The sequence below is a fragment of the Xiphophorus maculatus genome, chromosome 5 (genome assembly GCF_002775205.1).
Source record: "Xiphophorus maculatus strain JP 163 A chromosome 5, X_maculatus-5.0-male, whole genome shotgun sequence".
In the NCBI taxonomy this organism is placed as follows: Eukaryota; Metazoa; Chordata; class Actinopteri; order Cyprinodontiformes; family Poeciliidae; genus Xiphophorus; species Xiphophorus maculatus.
In genome coordinates this window covers 24,562,088-24,584,577 of record NC_036447.1, presented here as the reverse complement: position 1 = coordinate 24,584,577, position 22,490 = coordinate 24,562,088, and the positions used below count along the sequence as shown (strand labels likewise).

Below are 22,490 nucleotides of genomic sequence, written 5' to 3'. Positions count from 1 at the left end.
AAATAAAGTATTACCGAACGGTGTCGTTGAATGGTCCACATTTTACAATAAAAAATATGGCAAAAAGCAGTTTTTATTTACTCAATATATAATATTGAGCACAAATTCCGTACCACAAACTCTCAAGGTGGTATGACAATAAAAAATCCTTGAAACCTTGAATATCCTAATTATTATTATTATTTTCTTAGACATGGTTATATTTTTGTTTTAGTTTTCACAAAATTAAAGACGAAGCTTCACTGCTGGTACTGCTGCTTTGCGGCAAGAAGGTCCTGGGTTCAAGTCCCAGCTTGGGCTGCGTCTGCGTGGAGTTTGAATGTTCTCCCTGAGCATGTGTGGGTTCTCTCCGGGTACTCCGGCTTCCTCTGCTCGAAAACTCAAAAACATGACTGTTGGATTAATTGATCTCTCTCAGTTGCTTATTTGAAGCAACAAGATTATGCAAAACAACAACTTCAGCTCAATCTGCAGCAAACTGTAAGTAGACGAAGAACGATCCGAGACTGCTCAAAAACTTCTCACATGCTCCGTTAAACCTCTTATTCCTTAATAATGCGCAAAATCATACACCCCCAGTTTATTTCTCAACATGAATTACAAGTGAGTAACATTTCTTCACATTTCTTCTGCTTTTGATATAAGCCGAAAGCAGCTGGTGGGGGGAACATGGCAGAATAAAGCAATTTTACATCCAAATGCAGCAGCAAAAAAAAGCAGACTTTAAATATTTCTTTAATTATAAACAGCGCAGACATCATGCATTGATTTTACTTCACAATCTTATCTCCAGTCATTTTAATGCTGAGGAACACTTCAGTGGTATTTACAGAACAATTTACGTTAGCATTCTGCTTCTGAATGGCGAGATAGTTATAGAATAGTATGAAATAGTACAAATTATGCATTTAAATCAGTAAATATCCATACACGGCTGAACTGAGGAAGCAAGAGTATAGAACTCCGAGCGCAAAACTTTTGTTTCTCAACTCTTTACCTCCCCGGGTAGTCCAGGCCACAGTTGTTAGAAGCTGACATCTTGTTAATTTCATGCAACAATAATCTCAGAGTGACTATTCCTTCATTGTGGATTTTTTTTTTTTAATCAGCTGTTGCACACTTGAATATATATAGGCTGGACAGGAAATTACACCGCAAACAGCGAGGTTGAATTGCACAGCAGCATCCAGAGTAATAGCGAGGAGCTATTTGACATCAACTTAAATACTACATATTAAATTACTGACCATCTCCGAGGCCTTGACGACATTATCTCACGTATCTTCAAACTGATATTACATTTTCTTTGTTGCAACATATGCAGCTACATGGTGGGTGAACATAAGATCATCATTATCAACATGGAAATTAAAAATAACAGGCTGAGCAACGCCTGGTCTAACACTGTCCTCTACATTTTCTTCTTTGTCATTACTTTCTTTAGCTTTCTTTGGAAATTTAAAGGAAACCATGGCAACACAAAGCAGGGAAAACAGTGGTTCTACTGTTGCAGTGTCCGGCATAGAGTTTGTGTGTCAATCTAGCATTCGTAGAAGTTTTCCTGTGCCCACAGCTGTGTCTTGAAAACACACACACACAAAATTTGTAACGGGCAGATTTATCCATGAAAAATGCTTCTTTGATAAAAGTGAAAAATGTACTTAAAACATTTGGGTTTTGACATGAACAGACGTCGTACACCGTCGACTTCATCACGCAGGACATCGAGCGCACCAGTCGCTGCCTGGAGGAACTCTGAAGAAATGTCATTAAAGTCAAAGAACATTTTTACACAAGAGAAGAAATGAAATAAAAAAAAAGTTGTCTGAAAGCAGAAAAAGAGAGAAAAGGAAGTAAAATAACAGAAGATGACAATAAGAAACTCGCGTTGATCACCTTGTCCTCTGTTTTTTTTTCTTCTTTTTTACTAAAACTCACTATATTTGATCTGTCTGTGAATGCCTCTAAAAGCAAGTGTGTAGTTTCTGTTACAGCTTCAGATGTGTTTGTTTGAAGGTTGATCCCCCCCTCACTCCTCTTTAAGTTGTACGCAATGATTTCATAATCTTGTCAGTGTCTTTTGTTCGCATGTCAGTTGGATGTCAGCTTAATGTGTTACTTTTTTAAAAGGGCCTGGGGGGAAAACAGCTTTAGCGCTAATAGCTACATTTTAAGGTGCCATGCATGAGGCGGGTGTGTGTGTCCATACGTGTGCGTGCGCTTGGGGGTGTGTGGGTGTGTGTGTGTGTGTGTGTGTGTGTGTTCCGACTGGATGAATGCTCGCCTGCCTGACTTCCTGTCTCTCTTCTCAATTAAGCTGCACATTTCTTTCCCGGCTCGAGTCTGGAGAACCTTTTTGTTGTCAAACTTTCTATAATCCCTCACATGTTTTCTCCTGCGTGACTCACGAGTGAAGCTAAAACCTTACTTTTTTTTTTCTGGTTTGTTGATCCTTCATCTTCATCTTTTTAGAAAGTTTACCCATACATCAGAAAAGCACGCACCACAAGTGGTTAGTGTGTTTTTTGCTCTTGTTGCATCCCAAAGCTCTATCTCTTTCTCTTTTAAAAAAAAAAAAAATCAGTTTATCTCCAAAGAAAAAAAAAAGATTTTTGGTGACGTCTGATTATAAAGACAAATGAGGAGGTTTTGCATCATGAACCGCTGGACTGGATATTATATTTTGCAATCGATATATGTGGCTAGTATTATGTTAAAATGAGGAAACTTGATGGAATTACAAGACTTTAATGTAGTGAAGCGTATACCTGTATTTTCTTGGTCTGCTTTCAAATTCAAACCACACATAAAAGGTCGACCCTCAAGCTGAACTATATACGACATCAATTTGCGTAATTCTAGAGCAAAATAAACTGAGTCTAATATTGTAATCTCTTGTTGTTAAGCTAACATACACATAATTCTGACTCTTTCAAACAAAATAGTTTCCTCTCAGACTGGATTAGCTATTTTAGTGTTAGCGCACTTGGCTGTTAGCGTGCTTGGCTGTTAGCCTGCGGTGATTTTCATTAAATCAGAATAAGCATTCTGATGAGACTTGCTTGTCTCATTTTGTTTTTCTTTGATAAAAATGACCTTTTATGTTTCATCAATCCTGCGTTTCTATATTCAGATTTTTTTTATTGGACTAATGTAACATTCCATTAGCTGCAAGTGAAGAAGATACCAAGGTTTTGTAACATCAACTTCTGTAGTCAATTTGCATTTTGTGTTTCACTTGCTAAATGAACTTTTCAATAATACTCTGCTATGTTGGATGTGACTGTACTGACTTTTCAACATAAACAATGATTACTCTACTGCCTATGCTAATAGGCATATATGGTAATTACTCATATAAAGTTGCAAAAGAAAATTAACATGTCAACTAATAACCTTGCCGCTATTTTTGAAGCTGAACATAATCCTCAGCTCCCCGCATAAACAAGCAGATATAAGATAATGGAGGGATATGTTTTCTTTGGACATGCATTTTTAGTTGGATGAGTTTTTTCTTGTAATATTCCACAGCAGCTATGTTCCAGTAAACTGAAAAATATACAGGTGGCTGATCATGCAGGGTTATGGATTATCTGAATTTATAATACATACCAATACACTAACACAGAGAAATCAGATAAGATGCGTCAGATGTGAGAGTGTAGATGACAGACTTAAATAGGGAGACATGACTTGTGATGTCGCTTTCTTCGTTCAGTTGAACTGTGAATGTTGAATCCTTGAGTATTTTGGCTGCTGCTTTTGCAACACTGGCTCTAGAAGTAGCTTTGCTCGCTAATTCAAAGGCTGTGGGGCGATGTGTTCTTCACAATTTGTGCAATGATTTGCGAGCAGTGCTACGTCTTTGATCATGACTTTAACATACACTTGAGAAAACAATCTTTTTAAAAAATCAAATTGCCTTTTTTTTTAAATAGTGGCATTACCGTGAGATTGACATTATTTTTGATTTAATGTTAACCCTTAGTGAACATTTTTAAATGAACAATTTGTCTTTAAATATTTTATATAGAGGAAATCATCTCTAGGACTTCATGACTTAGACTAGAATTTAAACTCGTAGCATTTAGTGCTGACCTCGTAAAAGTGAAACCTAAAAATGAATAACATTTGCACCATCTCAAGCAATGAACAGGATGTAATATTAAGCCTCTAAAACAGTGATGCTGTGCTTTTTTCCTTGTTTTAGGAATTTCTGCTCTAAACGTAACTTTTATTTGTACTAACAAATTCAACAATTGCTCTGATTCCTATTAATTAGCTAATTTTGCTCACTTGTCTTTTTTCTAGAAAGACTAATATACACTTCCTGGCCAAAAAAAAACTCGCCACCTGGATTTAACTAAGCAAATAGGTACAAGCCTCCTATTGGATAAGTACTGCATAGGCGATTATCTTTCAGCTGGCAACAAGTTATTTAACCCCAGCTGATGCAATGAGTAACTCCTCATTTCTTAAACAACCATGGCAAAAGACACATCCTGTGGTCGTGGAAAAGACGTTAGTCTGTTTAAGAAGGGTCAAATCATTGGCATGCATCAAGCAGAGAAAACATCTAAGGAGATTGCAGAAACTACTAGAATTGGGTTAAGAACTGTCCAACGCATCATTAAAAACTGGAAGGATGGTGGGGAACCATCGTCTTCCAGGAAGAAATGTGGTCGGAAAAAAATCCTGAATGATCGTGATGGGTGATTACTTAAACGTTTGGTCAAATCAAATCGAAGAAAAACAACAGCAGAACTCAGGAGTATGTTTAATTGTGAACGCAAAAGCATTTCCGCACGCACAATGCGAAGGGAACTCAAGGGGTTGGGATTGAACAGCTGTGTAGCCGTAAGAAAACCTCTAATCAGTACGGCTAACCAGAAAAAAAGGCTTCAGTTTGCTAGGGAGCATAAAGATTGGACTCTGGAGGAATGGAAGAGGGTCATGTGGTCTGATGAGTCCAGATTTACCCTGTTCCAGAGTGATGGGCGCATCAGGGTAAGAAGAGAGGCAGGTGAAGTGATGCACCCATCATGCCTAGTGCCTACTGTACAAGGCTGTGGGGGCAGTGCTATGATCTGGGGTTGCTGCAGTTGGTCAGGTCTAGGTTCAGCAACATTGTGTGCCCAAAGAATGAGGTCAGCTGACTACCTGAATATACTGAATGAACAGGTTATTCCATCAATGGATTTTGTCTTCCCAAATGGAACGGGCATATTCCAAGATGACAATGCCAGGATTCATCGGGCTCACATAGTGAAAGAGAGGTTCAGGGAGCATGAGACATCTTTTTCACACATGGATTGGCCACCACAGAGTCCAGACCTTAACCCCATTGAGAATCTTTGGGATGTGCTGGAGAAGGCTTTGCGCAGTGGTCAGACTCTCCCATCATCAATACAAGATCTTGGTGAAAGATTAATGAAACATTGGATGGAAATAAATCTTGTGACACTGCAGAAGCTTATTGAAACAATGCCACAGCGAATGCGGACTGTAATCAAAGCTAAAGGCGGTCCAACAAAATATTAGAGAGTGTGACCATTTTTTGGTGGCGACTTTTTTTTGGCCAGGCAGTGTACGTTTTCAGTTTCATTACCAACATACATCCGCTTTCACAGCTCATGCCTTTTCTTCTGCTTGATATTTTCACAATTTTATGTTGCATTAAAGCGTTCTCATCATCTGTTTGTTGTCTGTCTGTAACATTTCTACCCAGTTTACTCCCAGAGCGGTGTTTACTCACTTCACCACTACTGCAGAAAATGTCCAGATGGAAATATTGGAATATTTAAGTTTTAAAGTCACATATGAAATGTTAAAAATTAACAATGTGACTGGGAAAGACTGCTCAAGCCTGTGAATATCAGAAATTAAAACTGTGCGACATATTTGAGGTGTGAATTTTAAATAGCACACAGCAGCGTACTGAAAAATATACACGTATCTATTGGTCATGCATTCAATGGATATGGATTTTTCCTTTTTCTGGGGACAAATGTTCCCAGCTGATCTCAATGACAAAGAATTATTAGTCAAATTATTCAGAATGTAGGTTGAGGTTTCAGCATGCTGAAATTAGTTGTTCATTAGCACAGACAGAGCCCCTGCATGAATGCCTGTGGTGTAGAACTGGTTTTTGTTTTGTTTTTGTTCTTTCAATGTCATTTTAAAGTAAGACAGATGAGCAATAGAATGATAGCAATATTAAGATATTTGGAATGCTGTATTTTTTTTTTTTTGGCAAATCTCTGAAATGTTAAAGCTAAACAAACAAACCTTTTCCTTTTTCCTGGAACAAAAAGTTTGAAATGTAATGCATATTCGTTTTAGGTTCAGTTAAAACTTTATTCAAATAACAAGGTGCAGAAAATAAGTTTATGTATGCACTTGTATGCTGAAGCCTATACCTACTTTCTGAATAATTTGTCACGATTAATATTCTCAAGTTCCGTTTAGGAGACACCAGCCAGCAGCCTGACCTTCAGTATGACTTGCTTAGGGATAAACGACTTGTAGTGACGTATGTAATTTTGTTCACTACTTAGTATTACTTACTCACAACTTACATTTTCATATTCTATCAGAATTTATTTATATTTTCATTATTAGGTAAGCTGACTCCCAAGTGTTTCTCTCTTGCCAGTGCACTGAATAAAACAGGAACACATGGAAGACTCATCAAACTAACCCACATTTTTAAAAAAGTCTCGCTCCTTTAATGTACCCATAGCACACACTTACCCACAACCCAGAGCTAAACTCACCCGCACACGCACACACACATTGCTCCAGTTGATTAAACCTGTCACATCAGACCTGTCAGACAAAGAAAGAGGGAGGGGGAGGGAAAAGGTGGAACGTAATCAAAGAAGGAAAGAGAGGAAAATATGACAAACTGTCCTTCACATGTATTTGTGATTAAAGAGATCAGAGAGGCAAAGAAGGGTGGCGCAGACACACGCTCCATCACAGCTCTGTGTGATGCTTAGGCAATGTAAGTATACAGCAACCCTTTGAGTATGAACTTATAAATAATAAAGTGGTGAAAAGGAAAGAAGCAGTAAATAGTTGTGACAAGCAAATGCATCATTTGAATTGCAATCAGCTCCATCTATCACACCTCAGCTGTTTATTTCAAATACACAAAAAATAAATAGAGCTGTGCAGCTTCTTTTTTTTTTCTTTTCTCTCTCTTTTTTTTAAGGGAAACAAAAACAGAAATGTATTTATACAAAACAAATTTTACTGTGCTGGCAACATTAAGAAAAAAAAAGAACTGTCCTTTTCTGCTTTATTCTCTTTTTTTTAACCCAAATATTAAATATGTTACTAAATCTGACTTGGCTAGAAAAATTTGCAAAACTTCAGCAATTCAAATGTGCATTTAGTTTTATGTGGTCATATTTCGACTAACTATCAAACTAACTAAAAATATGGAGAAAAGTGTACAGCGGACTGACAGTTTTCTGAGTGACGAATTCTCTTTTCTTTTTGCATGTGGCATTTACGGCCAAAGTTGTGGATCTTTTCCATTTTGTTGTCTGTCTTCTTCAAATGTTGTGGTAGCCATGGTAAGTAGCCATGTGTTACTTTCAAACATGCAACTTATTGGCAGAAACCAATAACCAAAGGTGTGTGAATGGCCAAACAAAGCCGGTGTGTCTCCCGAGTCGACAAAATGGCGCTGTCTTACACTGTGAACAAACTGAACTGAATTCAATCTCAAAAGTTTACCATTTCAAAACCTCAGATACTGCTATCTAAGCAACTTCAACTAGTATATATTTTCTCAGAAATGTCTTTTTTTAAATATAGTTCTTTTTTTTTTTTTGCATTTCTGCTCTAGTGACTTGCTTCTGGTTTTGCCATGGCGAGTCACATTCCTGTGCATGTTTCCTGACTTTTTCTAAGTGTTAACTTCCCACTTCCAATTAATCTTCTGGATGCATCTTAAGTAATGAATTGTAGTTTGGGGCTTGCCATGCATTTTTTTGACTTAGGAAATTCTGTAATGGCCTCTCCCAGAACCAACCAGGGTTTCCAACAGTGCCTGGCACACGGCATGGTTGGGCAGCAGCTCAGCCTTTATGGCCTAAGCACAATGCCATTAATGCTGTAACACAGTGCTAATGTGCTTCCATGCTTATGTTCCTGCACAGATACACACACACACACGCGCGCGCATACAACACTTTTACCAACTCAAGCTGTGTTTCTCTGGAAACTAATGGGTTGTGTTCCTAGAAAGACACAACTACTTAAGAACTGGTTAGGGGCTGAACACAGATGGTTGGGGTGCGTGTGTGTGTGTGTGTGTGTGTGTGTGTATGAGACTGTTCATTTATGTGGACTTCTATATTGGTGCTTGAAACTGATAGGAAGACAAACATATTTGAATTCTGCTGTTTGTTACTCTTGTGTTTCTGTGCAGATACTTCCAGATGAGAGGATCAGTCTTTTGATAACCATCCAGCTGAAGGTTGTCCTTTAGTCTCTGTTCAGATTCAGAGGGTTCAGAAAAGTCTCTGTGTTTAACTAGTTATAAAATGATTGGTAACCGAGTTATTAATTAATTTTAAAAAATATGATAAAATGGAGTTACTGTGTGCGGTTTAGTGATACAAATCACATTTCTCTTTTTTGACTGATGTCCTGAAGAAGCATATTGCAAACAGGAATGTTTTTCAAGAGCATTATTTGTGTGTGTGAGACTACGATAAATAGTTATTTATTCTCACTTTTATTGTTATCGCCATATCACCAGAAAATATTGCGATTAAACTTTAAGTCCATATTCCCCACCCCAATTATACCGTCCATTCTGTTCCCTTTGTGAGCATATTGATAGTTGAAGCATTTTCTAAATGCATTTCAGCTCTTTAACAGCAAAATGTGAAAAAATAAATGTGCTCTTGGAACAAGTGCAGTCAAAATAGGCTGTAATATGTGAATATATAGTCACATATACACCCAAAAGGTGTCATATTTAGGCTAAAATATGTAACCATATTCCAGCCGGTTCGCCACAAATCGGCTCCATGAGCTTCGAATGTTTAATTGGGAGTAGAAACTGGGACCAGCTGTAAAGCTGCTAACCTCTCTCTGCATCGATGGCTGCTAAGCTCTCGTCATAACCGGCTGCTAAAAGAGCAGAGACAGGCTGATAGCAGTGAGGCGTGAAGAAAATCTGCCCGGACATGGAGCAGGAGCAGCAGCCTTTGTTATCACTGCTGCCTCTACAGAGCGTATGACTCTGGATTAGCCCATCTCCAGGTAATGTAAAGTGTCTTACATGCCTGTAGGCGAGTAATTCGGCAGCGCGGACCTAGTTTGCAACCCATCTGTTGCAGTCTGCAAAAGAAAACTGGTGCAGATAAAACACAAAAACAGTTATTTAGCAACTCAAGATTTTAAATTTTATTTTATTGATGTTTCTTTGCATCAGTTCTCTGCTGATTGCTTCATATTTGAATTTATGTTAAAACCCCAACACTTATGCTACAAGTAAGGTCCGTGTGTTCAGTTTGCATTTCTTTCCTTGTTCACAGCATTTCTTGGGGTTATCCAGCGTCTTCCCGTTGACTGCAGACATGCAAGTCAAGTGAATTAGAGGGAATGAATTGCCCATAGGTGTGAGTTGGAGTGTGAAGGATTTTCTGCTCCTGCGAGTTCAACGCGACAGACGACAGGAAACCTGTCCTGGGAGTGTTTGTGTCTTTCATCCAGTGCATGCTTGGGTGAACTCCAAAATCCTCGTGACCTTGACCAAGAGCTACCGGGGAAAAAAGGGGGGATTCATCTGATGGCGCATATTTGCTTCTGCTTTTCGTTTCCTAACACATTTTGGTGGACACTTTTAGTTACCTTAATCTAATATTCATGGAAATAAAACCCAGACTAACTCCCTGGCTTCCCAAGGGCAGTTTTTACCAGGTAATAAAGACACAAAACAGCTGCTGTTCTACTAAATTAAAAAATAAAGACCAACTGTCACACGCATAAGAGGAAATAGCCAGATCTTGATATTTGTGTCTGTCTGGAGGATAAGACCTCAAGCAGTAATACTTCCCAGCTCTAAATGTATGGCCCTTTTAGAGACATAATTACCGCGACTCCCACACTTACTATGATGGCCAGAAGAAAAATGTGACAGACATAAAAGAAAAAGCTGAGTTTCATACTTAAGTTGTCAAATGCTGCCACACGGTTACAATCACCTGTCAACACAAATGAACACACAAGCCTTTCTGGCTGACATTAAAGCTGCACTATACCATTTACAAAAAAATAGTTCCTTTTTACACATTTTCTTAAAACTGTCACCATGTTGTGACAGTATAATACGAGACAGATAATCTGTGAAGAGACTGAGCTCCTCCACCTTCTTCCTGTGTTGTTGTTGCCGTCCGAAGAAATGCACCACTGCTATCAAAAGCAACCAATCAGAGCCAGGAGGAGTGTCTTAGCGCTGTCAATCAACTTGTGTATGCGCTGCTGAATATATTAATGGCGGAGAAACAACTTACCATTCCAGGAAAACTGGGTAGCTTTGCTATAGCCTGAGCATTCATGGCAGTGCCTCTTGTGGAGAAAAAGCATGATTGACAGCGCTAAGACCCTCCTCTGGGCTCTGATTGGTTGTTTTTGTATTTGTTCAGATGAGAGCAGGTCCAGGCAGAGGAGCTCGATTTATTTATTTATTTTCTGATTATCTGCCTCATACCCTGCTGTCAGTGATAGTTTTAAGAAATATGTTAAAAAAAAATATTTTTTTTTATAAAGTCACAGAGATCAAAAATATGAAATGTTTCATTCAGCAGCCTTACGTTGACATCAGCCTAAAGTCACAATAAAATAGTCTTGATTTTAACTTGTGCTCTGGGAACTTCAGACTTGTTTTGAACTCCAGGTAAACTGGGTGTGAAAGTCAACCAGTAAGTAAGCCACAAACCATTACAGTTATAGTGATGCTTGCTTAATGCGTGTGCATCTGATTAACTAGTTCACAAACCATGAGCTAACAGTGGTTCAAAACAATCTGTTCATGTTAGTAGGATCATAATAACGACACAAACGGACAGATTCAAAATCAACTGTGTATTGAAAAGCATCAGATTATTTAATGTGACTGGCAACAGAAACAACAGAGTCAGTGTTGGGATCAGAGAGTGGGATCAACAGAGTCAGAGTCAGGATGGGACGTTTTGAGCACATTTTTGTAACTTCCCAAGCAATGGATGCTTCCCAAGGAGAAAAACGCCTAAAACTCCATGAGGTCAAACTGTGTAATTAAGCATTCATATTCATTTTTTGCTTATGAGAAATGTACTTCCTAGGATATCTTTTGCATTCAAGTATAAAACAGATGATTTCCATGCATTACCTCCTGGAATGCAAGGTTATAGACAGACTTTATGGCATGAGAAAAGTCATTTCACTCATACATAGACTTTATGTTGGACTTGGACATGGGACAAAGACTTGATTTTGAGAATAACAACCAGATTCTGTAAATTACACACCAACCAAATAGTTCAAAAATAATAATTATAATTATAATTATAATAAGAATAAAGCATGCAGCAAAATGCTTCGTAGCTTCTAGTCTCTAGTTCCAAAATCTTAGTGCACTTGAAATGAAGCTAACTTACAAGTTACTTTTAATGATGATACAGGAGCTTGTTTTAAGCCAGGGGTCTCAAACTCCAGGCCTCGAGGGCCGCAGACCTACAGTTTTTAGATGTGCCACAGGTACAAACCACTGGAATGAAATGGCTTAATTGCCTCCTCCTTGTGTAGATCAGTTTTCCCAGCTTTGCTAATGACCTAATTATTCTATTCAGGTGTGGTGCAGCAGAGGCTCATCTAAAGGTTGCAGGACTGTGGCCCTCGAGGACTGGAGTTTGAGACCCCTGTTTTAAGCCCATAATTCCTTAATATTGATGAAAAAGTACTGCTTATAAGTGAAATAATCTACTAGTGCAACAAGCCCTTTTAACTTGTAACATATGGGGAATTACTAACTTAAAACACGTTTTAGAACAATCAACAAAAGTGAGAATTGCTATTGCTTTCATTAATCAGTTAGGGATTTGTTTTGGTTTTAAGTTGTTTAAGAAATCCACATGGTGAAAACATTTGTCATACAATGTAACTTAACTTTCAAAAATGTCACTGTAAGGTTTTTTTAATTTTTTTTATCCGCTGCTTAAAAATAAAGCGTGTCCGTGAGATTAAATTCCCGACTGTTCCTGTTATCTTTCGACACAAAATGTGGCAGGGACTGATAATTAACTTCCTCCCCGTCCTCCTTATTAAATTAACAGTGGATGGTGTTTTGAAAAAAAATGTAGTCGCATCAGAATTCACGGAGGGAGGTATGGGATGGTAAAGGAAGAACATCTGGCAAGAGAAGACACCTACTGAGACCCGGAAAGGTTTATAGGGCTACAATGAGTAACACACACAGATACATGCCCACACACAACCATGTGCACGCCAACGTACACATGCATTATCAAACTTTAATCAAAAGAACAAGAATTCAATGGACACAGTTCGTGCAAGCATCAGCCTAATGGTACGAGAAAAAAAAAACCTGCAACAACATAAACCTCATTATACATCCGTAAAATAAGATACGACTGCAAATTTGCATGTCTATTGATGTTTGTGACAAGGTGAAGAAGCTCATATTGCGGTGATAACAAAGATGAGACATTGTTCACCGTAGCATCATTTTCCACAGAGAAATCCGTGCATACACTTTTTGCATTTAAATGTGAAACTGCAGAGTAGGACGAAAGGAATAGTCGGTAGATTATTGCCATCAAAAAGCAATTTGTAAAATGGCTTAATCACCAAATAATGAAAAAAAACAAATAATGAAAAAAGTAATGGCAGCTCTAACTAGCACGTAACGTCCATTTAAAGTTCTTTGTGTTCCTAGCTTTGTTTTAAACCATCGAGAATGTTCTCCTGCTAAGCATTCCCTCCCTCGTGGAGACAGGAACGAGCTTGTTATTTGAATTTGTCAGTTGTTGTTTCAGACGCACCGAACTGCCATCTCTTCCCTGGACTTTGTCATTAGTGTTGTGCTGTAGTGCTCAGCTTTCAGCGAATTCTTCACATTTGAAGAGCTCTTGATAGCCCATAGACAGTTACTGTCACCAAGGCCCAATTTGGATGTCACTGTGATATTGTGCTTGTCATTTTGGCTCCTGACTTTAAAATAATCCTCACAAATCCCTGAACTAAAAGTTATCCTCTTGTTAGTCAGGCTACACTTACAAACCAATGTACCTGCAGTATCCTGTCCCAAACACAACACATTTGTGTTAGATAGATAGATAGATAGATAGATAGATAGATAGATAGATAGATAGATAGATAGATAGATAGATAGATAGATAGATAGTGTGGAGGTTCCTCCCTTGTTTCCCCAGTGTTAGTATTTATTTTAATGTTTTCATACAATACATTTATAATTTCACTCTTTTTGTGTTTATTGCATTAGGTTGTTTACTATTATGGGTGCACACATTTAGTAAACTCCTTTTGTTTATTTGAATTATTAACTACTTTGTTTTGCTGAGTTTGAAGGACTGGCTGAGTGAGAGGACTGGTTGAAAGGCAAACCAGGAAGTGGGACAAACCATCAGGCTGCTGGAAACAGGGGACTTGATGTTAAAGAACCTGCCTCTCTCTCTATTAATAGCATAAGTCCTTAAACAATTTTGGTGTTAGGTTGTTTTGTTTTTATAGTTGTTTTGTAGTCAAAATGTGTTGGTTTGAATTACTTATTTATGTTTATGCATTGTCTGTCTTTGTCTCATTTCCCACCCCTCCACGTTTGTGTAGGCTAGCCTTTGTGTATAAATTCCCCTGTGTGTTCATTGTGTGAGGTCAGTTTTTTGGTTTGTTATCCTGAGTTAGGTATGCCTTAGTTGATTTCTTTTGGGCTCATTTTGTTATATTTTTGAGATTTGCTGTTGAAAGGCTTTTGTTAAGAATTTTTGAAAAATAAATAGAAAATATTTTTTCATATATGCCTTTGTCCTTGTGCCTTACTGGTCGGACCGTAACATATACATAGATAGATAGATAGATAGATAGATAGATAGATAGATAGACTCATTTTAACAGAAGCAAAAAAAAAAGAGGCAAGACAAGTTGTACTCTCTGTCACTCTACGTCTTTCGTCTGATTGGTACTGTCAGATATGAGGCCATATAAAAATAATGCTTCCAAATCGTCATCTCACGCATTTCTATGCATGAGATGATGCTGTACCATACACAATTTGAACACACCCTGCCATGGATTTTATCAGACATGTCAAAAACTTCCCAGCTCTCTCACACATCATGGATATTAGACTTGTCCACCACTGTTACAGCATCAGTGCAACTTCAAGTCAGACTTTATGTCACAATTATGACCCAATAATAACAACGTCTAATCTCACACTGCGCTGTACAGACACCAGTGGATGTGAGATGGTTAAGCGGTGAAAGGATTGCCACATTGTGACATAATCCTGCTGCAGTACAAACTGTGCTATTGGGTAATTCAACAGTTTAAAGCAAACAGCACAACAATAAATTTAAAGTAAGCGGTGGTGTTAACTGTCAGGATCTGGGGTTGTTTGAGTTTGGTTTTGGATTTTTGTCATTTTTGGTGCTCCTTAGTTTTTCTTAGTTATTATTCAGTTCAATGTTCTTTCCCACTTCTGTTCATCCTCAGTGATTCCAGTTATGTTTTATCTTGTTTCTAGTTATTTTGTTCTCTAGTTTATCATGTTGCTCCAGTGTAAGTATTCCTAATGTTAGTATTTTTTCCTGTTCCCCTGTGCCACTTTCTCCTGCTCTACTACTCACACCTGTAATCAATTAGCTCATCAGCCCAGGTCCATTGTTCCCACTATCAACCTCCCAGTATTTAGGCTTTTCATTCTCACTTATAACTTGCCGATTTGTCTTGTTACTTACATCTTATCTCGTCACTCCCCCCGGTTCTCTGTGAACCCTTTGTGTCTCTAATTTGGCTATGTTTCGATTTTTGGTTTCCCCAGACTTTTTGTAAGTTTGATTCTTTTATTTTTTTTCATTAAAACCCTCAAAAGAACTGTTTAGTCTCTCGCCTGCTGCAGTTGGATCCATTGAATGCACACAACATGTCATTAACACCCTTATTAGAATTATGCTCTCGAGGAAGAGAGTGTAATATGAGGAAACTGGGAACGCTGTGGAAGTGCTCATGGCTTAGGAGAGAGAGAGAGAGAGATAAAAGTTTCAATATATTTTCCCCAAAAATTTCTAACACAGCTTTTTATTTGTTGTAGGTCATGTTTGGTCATTTGAGTGTAATTTAGGAGTTCATAAGCCTGCCAAACTGAACGATCACACTACTAGAGACCTTATATTTCTTTCATAGCTAGAGATTTTTTCTAAGACCACCAATAACCACATAGTGCGTGAACCAGTGGCACAACCTGCCACTTTACTTTCACACTGCTGAGTTCATAGTCTTTTAAATCCCTTGTTGAGACGCTATCCATCCATGACAGGTCTGCTGCCCATCATAAGCTATACAGACACAAAGGAGACACAGGAAAAACTCCAAAACACGTGGAACCTTCAAATGTAAAGGGAATAATCTATTTGGCTTTTACTATGACTCTACATATATAACATAATTACACAGAGAGTGGTGGGCACATCAATCACTTAGGATCTAATGCATCTCACACATCATTGTGCTCGGTCATTATTTGCTCCAAGGATATATCAGCAAGTGACATGCAGAAACTTAATTGATCAAACTATTTTTCTTTCGCCCGCAGCTGTGAAAATCTCCCAGGCCAGCCTTTAGTAGGCAGAGAGGCTGTAATGAAAAGCCAGAGGGAGGCCCCAAAAAGTCCAGACCAAGCTCTTGTCATTTTCGACTGCACAGGTCTGAACTAATAACTTGCTCTGTTCCCCCTGAAGATTTTCTTTGCTACTTTTGCCTTTGACTTGATTTTTTGTTTGTTTCTTTTAAAACCGTAAAACACTGACTGCTGTTGAGATTCTTAACAGATTTCACCGAGACTGAAGAGAACGGTGCGATTTTATTTACAGGGTTGCCATGGAATCTATTTAGTAGTTGCCGGTCATTCAGACACATTAAAATTCAGTACAATAGCTTCTGAGAACCTAACTGTGAATATTTCCTCTTTTTAGTGTTTTGGCACTGTGGTTGGGATGATAAGAATTATGGCAAACATAATGATGAAGCGTTATTTTTCTCTAAATGAACCAAATAATAATAAAACAAGCAAACAAAAGCTGAAGAGCCTGAAAGCTACTTATACAGAACAAAATCTGAAACTCTGAACTCGGTCTAACAAGCAGTCTCAAATACCTGCCACAGTTTGGGCTTACTGAAATGTATGGTATGTAACTAGATGGAGCAGTTTGTACAAAAACAAAGAATATAGGGCCTCGATTACTCTACTCAGGATAATTATACATTGGTGTGTTTATTCAGACATTAAGGCAAAATACCTGAAAAGTTAAATACCATGTTGGGCAATTCAGCTCTTTTGAAAATGTCACAGAAATACCAAAGACAACTTCACTAAGCTCTTTGTGAACTCAACTACATTTACCATTTCTTCTAAGAAATTACATTCGTCAAGACACTGCTGAAGTTTAATCGCAACATTGTCGAGACAAATTGTGTAAGATACAGTCAAACAAAAACAAAAAACCACTGGCACCGCTATTGTGTTGCGTTGTGGCGCACGCTCAATACATAAACCAAAGTAGACAAGCATAAAATAGGATGCCACGTCATTGTTCCCTAAAAGTCTCAATTTGTTAAGTGCACACACAAGAAAGCAAAATCATCACAAAACGCTCATTAAGAAAACGATGATACAGTAAAGTAACTTTTCCAAGAGTTGTGGATTTCAGTGATTTTGTACATGTTCTTACATTTCTATCGATTGGGTTTTAGAGTTGTGAGAATTTGTTGTTTTTGGAGATTCCATGTCCACTTCATGGGGTCATGAAGTTGTCAGATCTCGATCTGTCAGTAATCATGTCTGAGTGTGGCTGATGAATCCGAACCAACAAAATTAATGTCAATGATGACAGGTTATTCACCAAAGTGTGTAATTATATTTGACATAAGCTGCAAGGTTAGATAGATTTAATCAACAAATAAAATTAGGATTTGAAAACAGCTTTCTGTATGTACATTATTCATCTTTGTCTGATATTGCAGTTTGTTTAATCTTGTTTATGGTACAAACAAAAAAAACCCTAACAGGACCTCGGGGGGAATCTGAACTTTAATATCTTGTCTGTCTGTTACAAGGGTATCTGCGGAATTAAAATCAATCAAAAAATTAATATAAGTACACTGTATTAAGTATATTGTCAATGTTAATATTAAAACCGGTATTGCCTGCACATGTATTGAATTTCTTTTAAAATATGATTGGAAATTGGCAAACAGAATTATTTATACCCTTCTGAAAAAATTCTGGACAAGTCTTTGCCTTTACATCAAACAAAATGCTTAATATATGATAAGCTGTTGGCATCTTCACATCAATTTTTGTTATTCTAATTTGTCCCTTTTTTTTTTTTTACAGATTTGTTGCTTTTGTAAAACATTGACCCTTTGTTTAAAATGTAAAAAATAATAATTTTAATTATCCCTAAAAATCTTACTAATACTGCATTTCTCTCATGAACTTAATGCCATGTATCCTCTCATCTGGTTAGATACACTGTATGCAATATTGTGTGCTTTTTTCTTGCAACATGGTTTTCACTTGATACAGTGAGTCAGTACCTGTCTGACTTGTTTATCTATGTCTCTGTTTTACCTGTCTAGTCCTATCTTTCATTTCTCGTGCTCTGAGCTTCATTTTCAGCACATGTCCGGGAAAAAAAGAGATGCACCTGCACATCGTGACAATATTCTGGTGACAGAAACTGAACAATCACAACCCGCTAACAATGCCCTGTAGTAAGCCCTCGGAGATGCTCTAACATCTTCTTTTGGTTCAAAATGCGCCTGTGTTTTCAGTTCACACAACAAACTCGGGCTTTAGTACCATTCATCCTTCGCCATCCATCCCGCTGGTCTACTTTTGGACCCTTGTCAGATTAGTTTCACTCTGTTTGTCCAATTTCATTTCAGGTGAACAGTGATTTCACTGCCCTCAGCTCACAGCGAGTGACACAAAAGTGAGAAACTGTCCACTCTGTGACCATCTGAGAAATTTTTAGGAAACGATCATTTTCTTGTGACCTGCAGCATATGACGGGAGTAGAGAGCTGTCAAAATTAGATTTTTTTTTTTTCTTTAATGCAGCAGGGAGATGAGTTTGGCTGTAAAAGGTTTTCATAATTTTTTAATTAATAACCAAGGTTGTTCCTGATATGATAGGTCTGTCTTCTTTTTTCTTTCTTGCAGAAAGGTGTCATTGTCTTTAATGACATTTAATTAGTTTCAGCTCCAGTTTAACAATGCAGCACTACTCTGAAACAATTGTCATCTAAATGGAACTTTACAGGACAAACAGGTCCAATTCTTCTCAAACTATATTGAATCCAATTTGCTAATAAATTTAAATTAATGCTAATTTAATCAAACAGTTAGATTTAAGTTGAACTATTTACAAGGCTAGGGCTGGGCAATAAATCGATTTGATCAATTAGATTTTCTGTTTTTGGAGATTTCATTTTTGGAAAGTTTGATTTTGTTTTTCTTTCACCAATGTATTCTTAGGTTTCCATATTTCAGAATGATGTTAGCCCAACCAAGAACTGCCATCTTGTTTGACAAGCGTGTTTTACAGCTTGTATTTATTCTGGATCTACTCAAAGAAAGAAAGATTGAAATAAGACATTTTTTTAATAATTTTTTTTGTCATTACTAATGTTTTTAAGGAAAGAAATGAGGGGCCAGGGGATGAAAGTGATCGAAAATCGAATTTGGTATATATAAAAAAAAAATCTGAGATTTTATTTTTAAGCCCTGTGCAGCATGATTCAATCCTGCTTAAAATACAACACAGTAAATGCAGGTTGTTAGAAGCTTGTTAAACCTGACCTTTTATGGTAACCAAGTCTAAATTTCCTCAGTCTTTAAGCTGCTAGTTACTTTCTGAGCCAACAGACTCAGAACATCAGGTCCATTTGATAGACATCCCATACCTGGTCAAGTTGATACCAGGCCTCCTGGTACCAGTCCCACACCTTTCTCTGGATCACAGCATATCATCTGTGTTTTGAATGTTTGCTTCTTGTCATGCGGTGTGGTGAGGGTTGGTGAGGCAGACGCTGTAGACCCAGGTAAGATGAATGAGATGATGAATTTAATTGTAAATAAGTCCAGTAACAAGCAGCAGGCACAAGGAAACACAGAACGACGAAGAAGCTAACATTGACGCTACATAGACGAGGACCCGACGAGGAACAAGGAACACAGGTGGAGTTAAATACACGGGAGGGTAATCACAGAGACGAGACACACCTGGGAACAATCAAGGGGAGGACAGGACAACGAAGAGACTTAAGGACACAAAAAACTCTAAATGAACACAGAAAACACAGATCCTGACAGTACCCCCCCCTCAAGGGCGGCTACCAGACGCCCAAAAAAAAAAAAAAAAAAAACCACAACAAGGGTGGGCGGAGGGGCGCCGGATGGGGGGCCAGAGTCCAGAAAAAACAAAAACACAACAAGGGTGGGCGGAGGGGCGCTGGACGGGGGGCCAGAGTCCAGAAAAACAAAAAACTACCCACCATCGTGGGCGGAAACACAAGAAGGGCCAAGAGTCCATAAACAAACAAAAAACTACCCACAGGGTGGGCGGAGGCAAAGGAGGCGGGAACCACGGAGGTGGTCCGGTGGTCGTCCGCGGCGGCGGGAACCACGGAGGTGGTCCGGTGGTCGTCCGCGGCGCTGGAGGCGGGAACCACAGAGGCGGTCCGGCGGCCGTCCGCGGCGCTGGAGGCGGGAATCACGGAGGCGGGAACCACGGAGGCGGTCCGGCGGCCGTCCGCGGCGCTGGAGGCGGGAACCACGGAGGCGGTCCGGCGGCCGTCCGCGGCGCTGGAGGCGGGAACCACGGAGGCGGTCCGGCGGCCGTCCGCGGCGCTGGAGGCGGGAACCACGGAGGCGGTCCGGCGGCCGTCCGCGGCGCTGGAGGCGGGAACCACGGAGGCGGGAACCCCGGAGGCGGGAACCACGGAGGCGGTCCGGCGGCCGTCCGCGGCGCTGGAGGCGGGAACCACGGAGGCGGTCCGGCGGCCGTCCGCGGCGCTGGAGGCGGGAACCACGGAGGCGGTCCGGCGGCCGTCCGCGGCGCTGGAGGTGGCGATGAGTCCCGGGGGCCGCCCACAGACGGCGACGACGAGCCCCCCGAGGCAGGGTCTCTGGTGGAGCACAGGGGGTCTCGGTCGGAGCACAGGGGGTCTCGGTCTCGGGAGGAACGCTGGGGGTCTCGGTCTCGGGAGGAACGCTGGGGGTCTCGGTCTCGGGAGGAACGCTGGGGGTCTCGGTCTCGGGAGGAACGCTGGGGGTCTCGGTCTCGGGAGGAACGCTGGGGGTCTCGGTCTCGGGAGGAACGCTGGGGGTCTCGGTCTCGGGAGGAACGCTGGGGGTCTCGGTCTCGGGAGGAACGCTGGGGGTCTCGGTCTCGGGAGGAACGCTGGGGGTCTCGGTCTCGGGAGGAACGCTGGGGGTCTCGGTCTCGGGAGGAACGCTGGGGGTCTCGGTCTCGGGAGGAACGCTGGAGGTCAGGGTCTCTGGAGGAACGCTGGAGGTCAGGGTCTCTGGAGGAACGCTGGAGGTCAGGGTCTCTGGAGGAACGCTGGAGGTCAGGGTCTCTGGAGGAACGCTGGAGGTCAGGGTCTCTGGAGGAACGCTGGAGGTCAGGGTCTCTGGAGGAACGCTGGAGGTCAGGGTCTCTGGAGGAACGCAGGGAGTCTCGGTAGGAACACAGGGAGTCTCGGTCTCAGGTGCGCCGGCTGGAACGCCGGCTGATTCGGCCTCGGGTGCGCCGGCTGGAGGTGAGCCGGAGCGGAGCCTCGGGGCCGGCTGCGGGGGCGAGCCGCAGCGAAGCCTGGGAACCGGCTGCGGAGGTGACAGCTCCGGAAGGCGACGAGGGGCCGGGTCCACCGGCGGCTCACGTCGCTGTCTCCGGGCGGCCTGGGGTGCGCCGGCTGGAACACCGGCTGATTCGGCCTGGGGTGCGCCGGCTGGAACACCGGCTGATTCGGCCTGCGGTGCGCCGGCTGGAACGCCGGCTGATTCGGCCTGCGGTGCGCCGGCTGGAACGCCGGCTGAGGCCTCGGGTGCGCCGGCTGGAACGCCGGCTGAAACGGCCTCGGGTGCGCCGGCTGGAACGCCGGCTGAAACGGCCCCGGGTGCGCCGGCTGGAACGCCGGCTGAAACGGCCCCGGGTGCGCCGGCCGCACCGGTTGGGGGTGCTGGTCCCGGAGCTGGAGCTGGATCCGGGCTGGCGGAGAGACTGTGCGGCTTGGGAGGCAGAGGTTCGCCAGCCATGACGGCTAGAGCCGCCATACGCTCCCACTCTGCCTCCCTCTGCAACTCCACCAACCCCGGGTGCGGAAAGCGAGGAACCCAGTAGTCCAACAGGAGCCCCAAGCGGATGGCGAAACCGAGCCGTCGGATGGCAGCGTACGGCTTGGCCATCGCCTCCTTATACTCGCTGATCGTTTCCGTCAGCTCCTTTATATCTTCTGGGTCCATGATGTAAAACTAAAAAATAGCGTGCCTCACCGTTCGTCCTGGTCGGGTCCTTCTGTCATGCGGTGTGGTGAGGGTTGGTGAGGCAGACGCTGTAGACCCAGGTAAGATGAATGAGATGATGAATTTAATTGTAAATAAGTCCAGTAACAAGCAGCAGGCACAAGGAAACACAGAACGACGAAGAAGCTAACATTGACGCTACATTGACGCTACATAGACGAGGACCCGACGAGGAACAAGGAACACAGGTGGAGTTAAATACACGGGAGGGTAATCACAGAGACGAGACACACCTGGGAACAATCAAGGGGAGGACAGGACAACGAAGAGACTTAAGGACACAAAAAACTCTAAATGAACACAGAAAACACAGATCCTGACACTTCTAAAGCACGTTGTGGTTTTCTGACCTGTGAAAGATGCTATGAATAAAATTTACCCATCTGTTAAAAGACAGCTGAGAAGTACTTAGGTTTTTGAGTCTACACCCTCGAGCTCAACGCATCTGGCGCTTTTTTTTTTTCTCCGATTTGTGTAGGATTTTTATGTATTGGTCTTCGGGCTAGACATTGTAACTATTAATCGGTGTCATCGTTATGGTTTATACCTTTGGTGAAAATTATGCCTGATTCCAGCGAGCACTCAAAGCAAACTATGAGTGTTATGCTGTCAGATTTTTTTAATGTGGATGAATACTC

General features: G+C 41.1%; 1 protein-coding gene across 3 annotated transcripts in view; it reads left to right on the top strand.

Moving 5' to 3' along the window:
* sgcz (sarcoglycan zeta) overlaps nt 1-22,490 on the top strand; it is a 342,032-nt gene that overhangs the window by 115,135 nt on the left and 204,407 nt on the right. Inside the window, exon 1 of one of the 3 annotated variants that reach the window (XM_023334552.1) lies at nt 15,908-15,966. The exons of the other annotated variants lie outside the window; for them this stretch is intronic. The gene's annotated coding sequence lies outside the window, so the exon portion shown is untranslated. Of the gene's footprint in view, nt 1-15,907; nt 15,967-22,490 lie in introns of those variants that run through there. 3 annotated transcript variants of the gene reach the window in all.